At 36.9% G+C, this 8797-nt stretch overlaps 1 pseudogene; it reads right to left on the bottom strand.

Moving 5' to 3' along the window:
• Positions 1 to 218: 218 nt before the first annotated feature.
• LOC149175354 (putative E3 ubiquitin-protein ligase RHC1A) lies at positions 219 to 1271 on the bottom strand (annotated as a pseudogene).
• Positions 1272 to 8797: the final 7526 nt, after the last annotated feature.

Genomic DNA, 8797 nt, shown 5'->3' with positions numbered 1-8797 from the left:
ATGATGAAATATATTTTTATCATAGTTAATTAGGATTATTTTGAGGTTTTTTTAAGGATATTTTGAGAGTTTTTTAAAGATAGATATAAATTAAAATCTAAAATAATTTATTTAATAAGTAATTAATTAATTTATATATATATGGAAAAAAAAAATTGAAATTGAAATGGTTTATGTATAGTACTTTATTAAAATATAGTACTCCATGTAACCAGTATTTACAGTCTACAGTCAACATACTGGAGTACTGAGTGACTCAGCTTGATCCTCCAAGGAGAACCATTGCCTTCCTCAAAGGGCCATCACGGCTGCCTCCGGATAACGTTATCATTTGTATTTGAAGCATATTGACCACGATGAGAACAGTGATTTGCAGTGGAAGAATGTACAGACCACATTAAATTCCGTTGGTCGAACCTCGTCCATGGTCTCTGCTTCTTGAATTATTATTAGTATTAACGTCGGTATTATTTCCACTTGAAACATAATTCCTAGAATTACTGTTTTGCGCAGCATAAAACAAGGGGCATCCTGAGATCCCCGGACATTACCTTGGCAGCCGGGGGTTATGACACGGCACTTCTGGGCCTGGATGAAGATCTAGCCTGTGATGTTGCTGGAAAGTCGCCCGGCAATCCAAGGCGACAGATGGGACACGAATTGTGCTGACCCAGCCAGGGAAGTATACAATCTGAATGATAAATGTGCTTGCAGGGCATCTCCCTGGCTTCGCCTCCGACTTCGAACCGGTCATTGCAGACAGGGCAGTGCGAATTGTTAATCAGATGTCGGGAATTGATCCTAATCGTGGGCATTGCATCCACGGCGGCCCTCGGGGCAGGAGGAGAGCCCAACCTATCGTTCTGAGACAGCTGTTCTATTAGCTGTTCTAACCCAGGACCCATGAAATAATCTCCAATATTTGCAGGCAAGGTCCTGGGTTCGATTCCTGTATCACTGCCCAAAATTAACACCATGGGGCCATTACCCCCAATCGCGCCCCGTCTGAGACTCCTGTCAGGGACATGACCGCGGCCTTCTCTATTTTCTTGGTTACTCATCAAGTTGAGCAGGTCAGCCACAGAAAGCCTTTCTCCGCCCTCCATTAAGAAGCCCTCGAAGGGGTTTGTTCGGGAGCTGGAAATGCCATCGCTTGCTTCCTCTACAAACCCTCCGCCACAAGTGGGACAAACAGTGGGCTCTCCTGTCAATAATCTTAACATACGATTGCAAGCATGACACCAGTAGGGAGAACTACTTCTAGAACCCATCTCAATAAACCCTGAAAATTCAGGAAGACGACCTTCGAAACCCTTACGACGACCGCTATTCAAATCCAAATGTTAAAAAGCCGGATGAAGCTCAAATATATTGATCGCGCTGCGCTACGAGCAGAATTCAGCCCAAAATCCTCGAAGTTATCGCCCAGGAATGGCAGTTACAGCTCCAAACTCAAGGCATGCAAGGAATCATGCAATTATATATGGGAATGTTGCCCGTGGGAGACTTTTGGGAGATCAAAGCTGAGAATTTACAAGTTACACGGTTGGGATTTCGTGGACGGTATCGAGATGAGTTCATCTGGTTTCCAGTGTCAACTCAGCTTTCAATGAGGGGGGTGTTAATCTTAAATTAGATATCTTAATAATCAGAAATTCATTAAGCGGTCATGCGCGATAGAAGATTAGAAAAGAAAATAATGATAGAATATATTTTTATCATAGTTATTTAGAGTTATTTTGTGGTTTTTTTTAAAGATAGATATAAATTAAAATCTAAAATATTTTATTTAATAAGTAATTAATTAATATATATATATATATATATATATATATATATAAAAGAGGAACAAAAAAAATTTGAAATTGAAATGGTTTATGTATAATATTTTATTAAAATATAGACTTTATATATATATATATATATATATATATATATATATATATATATATATATATATAATAATTTGAAATGTTTTATTTAGTTTGATATCTAGTGATTTCTATCAAAAGACTATTTAATTCATTATGGATTAGAGAAATTTGAATACAGAAAAGCCAAGCTGGCTTTTGGCAAAAGCCAGCGAAGATAGAAAAATCAGTGAAAATATCTTGCCATGTCAAGAAGGCAAGTTAACTGATATTTAGAAAAAGCAGTAAAAATATCTTGCCATGTCAAGAAGGCAACTCAACTGATATTTGGAAAAAGCAGTCACACTTCAAATCAACGGTTGAAAGTGTCTCACTTGATCCAACGGAGGAAAATGAAAGTGTTGACAATTGTTGATGCATAGGAAAGGCCTATCGGCCTAAATATATTTTGGATGTGTAATGATATTAAGATATCATACAGTGAACGGTATTATAACATATTTTGAACATGCATGGATGTAATCATATTAAGATTATAATGCATGTAATAAGTATCTAAAGTTTATAGATATATTTTTTAAAAAATTATAATTATAATAGTAGGTTCAAACGCAGACATGTATATATAATTACATACAAACCAGAAGTGTCTCAAATTATATTTACTTTTTTAAAATAAATGTTATTTATTCAATAATTTACGAAAATTAAAGCATATTTTCATTTTTCCAATTTATTTATTAAATTCTTCTCTATCATTACAATCAAGATCAAGTTTGTTTGTTTTTTTTTTAACCTAGAGGTCACATAGAATCGAAACCCACTCTGATACCATATGTAACAACCCCAGTTTTAAAATATACAAATAATTACATCAATTATGCGATTTATAATCAACACACAATTAATCAACTATTTAACATAGAATTTCATAAATATGAGCAGAGACAACTTACCTGTGGCGATGATATTCCTTACTTGTAATTTCGGAGTTCGACGTTATATCCTTCTAACCGCAACAAATTTTTGGAGACAACTATCCACCCAACCGTAGGCTCAGTTGCACAAAATCCTTCTACAACTAGCCACCTCCCGAGCCCTCAATCAACATACTACTGCCAGGGAATCCTTTGTTTCACAACACTTTTCTCCCAAGAAAATGGATGAAGGAATTATGGAATGCCTCTCATCTTCCTCACCGTCTATTAAATAGAGCAAACATTGGAAGGGGAACTGCATGCACACACTCCATGTGTCAATATGCAACTTTTTTTTTCTTTATTTTAAGTTTAACTTAATTTAGTAATTCTCTTAATATAATTCTTTCTTATTTTATTCTTTTTTATTTTTTATAACTTTACTTATTTTTACTATTTTTATAGTTCTCTTATTTCACATTTTCTTATTTTACTTTTTGTTAACTTTACTTATTTTTACAATTTATTTTATTTATATTTATTTAGAAGTCTAGTATTGTTATTTATTATTTTATTTATTTATTATTATTATATTTTCTTCAGTATTTATTATTTTTTTACTATTATTATCTTTTCTTTATTGTTTATCATTTATTTTTTTATATTTTAATATTCTATTATATTATATTATTATTTATTATTTTTATTATTATTAGGGGACATTACAAGTTTAAATAATTATTATATAATTTGCCATCTATTTTGATAATTTTCAGGTGGAAAATTGGAGGAACCAACTTGTGGGGTCATTTTTTTGTAAGCTTGGTGGGACTACATCTTCATCACATCCAATATATCACCTTGATTGGGGCGGAGAATTGAACTAATGCCTTAACAGAGCACCCAATCATCATCTATCCAAGACCCCACAAAAAACTTGTGAGGCCATTTTAGTTACAAGTCCCAGTTTCTAAATTTCAGGTTGAAAAATGTCTATAATATTTTGGGGTCATTTTGAGGTATTAAACGATTATTGTTTTGGTCCAGTCTAATTAGAGGACCAAGAAATGATATTCTACAGAGCAAGATCTTTCCAATATTACAAGAATAACCTTAATCGAAGATTATATAAAAATATTATGTGTCCAGTGAGTTGACCTACCTAGTTGATCACCATGGTATGAGTGGACACCATGTCAACCCCCAACTATTCACACATGTTGGGTTAGCCACATGCAATTTTTTTTAAGATTTGAAGATCCAAAATCTTATCATAATTGAGAGTTGAGGAAGTCAAGACCCTACCCCTACATGGCTATTGGGCTATGTTAAATATCAGGTTGTCAAGAGGAGGAGGGGTTCCATTATTTAGCATTGTATCTTGTTCCATAATTAAGCAAAACATCTAAGAGTGGTAGGTTGGGCTGAAAGACTTCTAAACAAACAAAAATGGTACTCTAGCAAGAAGGTAGTGGAAATTTTTCTTTACATCATTCAGTAAAGCTTTTGGGGACCAAAAGCCTCCTTAAATGGGGAGGTACAACCCAAACTAGATCATCATATAATTTTTCATTTATCTTGATATTTTATGAGTAGAAAAATTGGAGGAATCAGCTTGGATGGCCATTTTAGAAACAAGTACCAGTTTGGAAAATTGGGGTCAAAAAATGTTTAAAATATTTCAGGGGTATTTTGAGGCATCAAATGACACATTTTTGTCCAATATTTATATACAACCAAAATATAATATTTTGCACACTATGATGTTTCCAATGGTGCAAGAATTACCTTATTCAAAGATTGTATGCAAAAGTTATGCCTCATGCAACTTGACCTACCTAGTTAACCATTGTGGTACGAGTAGATGCCACATCAACACCCACAACTCACACATGTGGGGATAGTCATGTGTGCACTTACAAGAAGATTCTAGAAGGTCCAAAACCTTATCACATGTGAGGGTTGAGGAAATAAAAACCCTACCCCTAGATGGCTATTGAACTATGTTAAATATTGGGCCACTAAGAGGAGAAGGGTGTCACTTTTTAACATTCTATCTAATTCCATAATTGAGAAAAACATTTAAGAGTAGTATTATGTGAGTATATTAGAGGAAGAGAAGGAGGACTGTATAGCAACCATTCAAGCCACGATGTCAAGAGGTAACTCCATAGCTAGTGCCCATCCCTTTATATGTGCATTTTTATAACTGCAACAAAGAGAGCAGAGCATTAACCTCGCCTTCAAGTTGGGTTTTCTTATATTGGGTTTCCCAATTAAATATTGTGTTCATTTGTGTGGATGGTGTGTATTTTGTGCTTGTTCTTCCGTGGATGGTGTCTTTTGTGCTTGTTCTTTCATTTTTATATTTTAATTATTTCTTAAATTTAAGCTATATGTTATAGATAACAAAACTAAGTTAAGGAAATAAACCTACATAATATAATATTTTCATAATATTATAAGATGTTTGTGTTGAATTGTTCAAGTGGAATATCCATGGCAGTTTAGATATCACCTCCATCATTTAGTTATGATTTTAGTAGGAAACCCCCATCCATTGTTTCTCTTCATGGGTTCTTCAAAATGTTGTAATTCATATATAACCAAAGGGACAGATAAAAAAAAATTCACATTATTAGGCTTCCAAGGCCATGCCTAGTGGCCAAATCTCTCATATTTTTTGGAACTCCTTTATTGCTTGACTTGTCCTTTCTTACTTTGAATCCAATGGCTCTGTTAGCACTCCAGGAAACTCTCCTAGGTTGTAGCTCGGAGATGCCTGGCAACATATAAATCTTCAATATCGTTCTCTGAACTATTAGAATGGATTGGGGTTTGGATCAAGTCAAATGACTGTTCAACTCTGTTTTCACTCAAGACATGCATGAACACCCTCAGCTTGACAAGGCTTTCAACCACTAATGCTCAATAGTTTATAGATTCAATGAATAGATGGAGAATCCTGACTGTACCAGCAGATACATACATAAACACATATGAATGGCTAGCTACAGAAAGTAAATGAAGCTTGCAAATCTAATCTATCAACGCAGAGGTAAGATGACAGTTATCTGGAATTAGATACAGAAGAAAACATGAATAACCTATTCAAGTTCAAGCTTAGAACAGATGAGAAAATGGGAATTGAACATGTAACAACAAAAGAAGCTTGTATTACTGGAATGAAGATGAGACGCTGGGAGGAACAAAGTATCCACAGTTTCCAAAAGTTGAACCTCTATTCCTTCGAACTTTCAGCCATTTATAGGCTTTTTACAATACTCTCGAACTCACTAAGGCTCGAGATGTCTTAATCTATCCCCTCTGTCTTCTAACTACTTGATGCCATAACTAGACAAACATGAGCTCAGAGAGCTCTATTTCTAACAAACACGGTAATCAAATTCTGGTAATTTCGCCGCGCTGTGAGGTGGTTCACTCATGCCAGCGTGTTCCATGATCATTTTTGTTGGTTCGGCTGCATCGTGCTGCTGTTTTTTTCCCTTTCAGCCATGCATTTTGTTATTTCAGTTCAACTATCTGACTGTCAAAAACACTAACAAAGCCAACAAATTTCCTCCCCAGGTGACTGGTGGGAAGTGGGGTACGGGGGCCGTTGGATCAGAAGGAATGGGTGGAGGAGATCAATCACCGGAGGCTTGAAGTTGTGGCGGGAGCAGAATATGGTTTATATCGGACAATCATCGGGCGATAAGTGGTAAAGGTCAGAGCGGGTGAGCATAAATCGTTAGTCAGATGAAGTGTGGACCGTCAGATCAGTGGGAAGATCGACAGCGGGGATCGGAGAATGGAGAGCGCAGCGGAAAGGAGATGAACTGAGAGCAGACCCGCCGATATTTATGAGCGCAGGTGTATAATTTTTTAAGTCTAGCTTATGGCCAAAGCGGAGCAAGAGGAGACGTGGACCATCAGAGCTAAAACAGGGGACATTTCCGTTAAAATAGCAGCAGTGCACCTCAGGGCTAACACTGGCTCCTTCTGGGGATGAAAGCCTCCCTGTGAGGTTTCAAGAACTACAGACTACTGCCTTTCCAGTAACAACCAAAACAAACTTATCTCCTAGTGTTCCATTGGGCATGGAGTTTATTTGCATAGAAAATAAAAACTGAAAAATCCTTTTACAATATTAAGGCCTTAAAGCCTCATATGAAGTAAAGTTTCAAAAACTACCCATTGACTGGGCCATCAAAAACACCTTCCCCCTCCAAATTGTGCAGAATGAAAGTATTGTTCATCTGAACTTGAGCAATGACAAATGGTCCCGTCCATAAGGCATCAAATTTACCATGGTTGCCCTTCTTTTCCTTCAATGCATCCCATTTGAGAACCCAATCACCAACCTGAAAACTGTCCATTTTTGCCTTTCTATCAAAGGTTTCTTTGATTTTCTTCTGATGAATTCTTGACTTCTCAACCAGTTGTTCTCTGATATGTTGTAATTCAACCAAGTTACACATTCTTCTCGCCATGTCATTCTCTTAATCCTATTCTTCTTGCAATAATTTGGCCACAGGGAGAATCAGTTGGATAGGAAAAACAGCATCAGCGCCATAAACCAGCTTAAATGGAGAATTTCGTATGGACTTCATGTTAGTAACTCTGTCAGCCCACAGTGCAAACTTCAACTTGGAATCCCAACTCTTTTTTTTGTCATCTAGTAGTTTTTTTATTATCCTTACAATACTCTTGTTAGATGATTCTGCCAAGCCATTGCCTTGAGGATGATATGAGGTAGAATGCACAAATTGAATGCCCATGGATTCACACATGTCCACCAGTTTTTCTGCCCTGAAAGCTGCTGCATTATCAGTGACTAGTTTGGTTGGGCAACCAAATCTAGTGAAAATATTCTCATTCAAGAACTTTATGATAACCTGATGATTAGCATTTTTAGTGGGTATAGCCTCAATCCATTTGGTGAAATAATCAGTGGCTACCAAGATCCATTTGTGATGGCCACTGGAATGTGGATTGATCTCACCTATGAAGTCCAAGCCCCACTGCTGGAAGGGACCATTGGCATGTACTGGCTTCAAGGGCAGAGATTTTAGCTGTTGTCTTCCTGCAAACCTCTGACATTTGTCACAAGACTTCACAAAAGAAAACACATCAGAGAACAGAGTAGGCCAATAATACCTAGCTCTCAGGATCTTGTGGGCTGTGGTTTTCCAATAATGATGCCCTCCATAGATGCTAGAATGGAACTGGTGCATGACTTCCATAGATTGTCCTTTGTCTAGACATCTCAAGAGGATCCCTGATGGGTCTTTCCAATAAAGCAGGTTTTTATTAATGCATAATTTGGTTGATCTGAGCTTAATGGCCCGGGCTTGACTTGAGCTATGCCCTGGAGGGACTTCTAGCTTCTGCAAAAAATGAACTACACTGGAATACCATTCACAGGTGGCTAGATTTTCAGCCAAAGATTGATTCTGCTCTTGCTCTTCTGCTACTTCGTTTGTCTGCTCACCACCTGAATTTGAACCTGTTATCACCCCAAGAAACTCACCTAGGTTGCATATCGGTGATGCTCGGGAACATTACAAATTCAACCAAATATAGTTGGATAAATGGTGGATGAATGGAACAAATGTTGCATATTCAAGCCAGATAACCATTTCTACTATGATTGACCCCAGACATGGGTGAACACCCCCAGACTACAAGGCTTTTAACCACCTATTACTCACAGTTTGAGAATAAGGTGATAATGGAGAAGACTGACCACACCAGCAGATGCACAGGACCTTGTGATGGCTGGCTGCAACTAGTTAAGAGGTCTGTAAATTTAGTTTCTAATGCACAGACAGGATGACAGCTCTCTATGCATTAAACAACAGAAACCTGCACACATGTTCTATGATACTTGCTAAATCCTAACACAGAGGTGGGATGACAGCCCCTCTGATGCTAAACATTCACAGCAATAGAACAAATGCAAACAGGCACAGCCTGGAACAAGAAAGAGAAGTGGAAAGTGAGCAA

The sequence above is a fragment of the Pinus tabuliformis genome, chromosome 4_1 (genome assembly GCF_031772625.1).
Source record: "Pinus tabuliformis cultivar Carrire ecotype Pingquan chromosome 4_1, CPIR1, whole genome shotgun sequence".
Taxonomy (NCBI): domain Eukaryota; kingdom Viridiplantae; phylum Streptophyta; class Pinopsida; order Pinales; family Pinaceae; genus Pinus; species Pinus tabuliformis.
The sequence above is the reverse complement of the archived record's forward strand: the minus strand, read 5'-3'. Positions and strand labels throughout refer to the sequence as shown.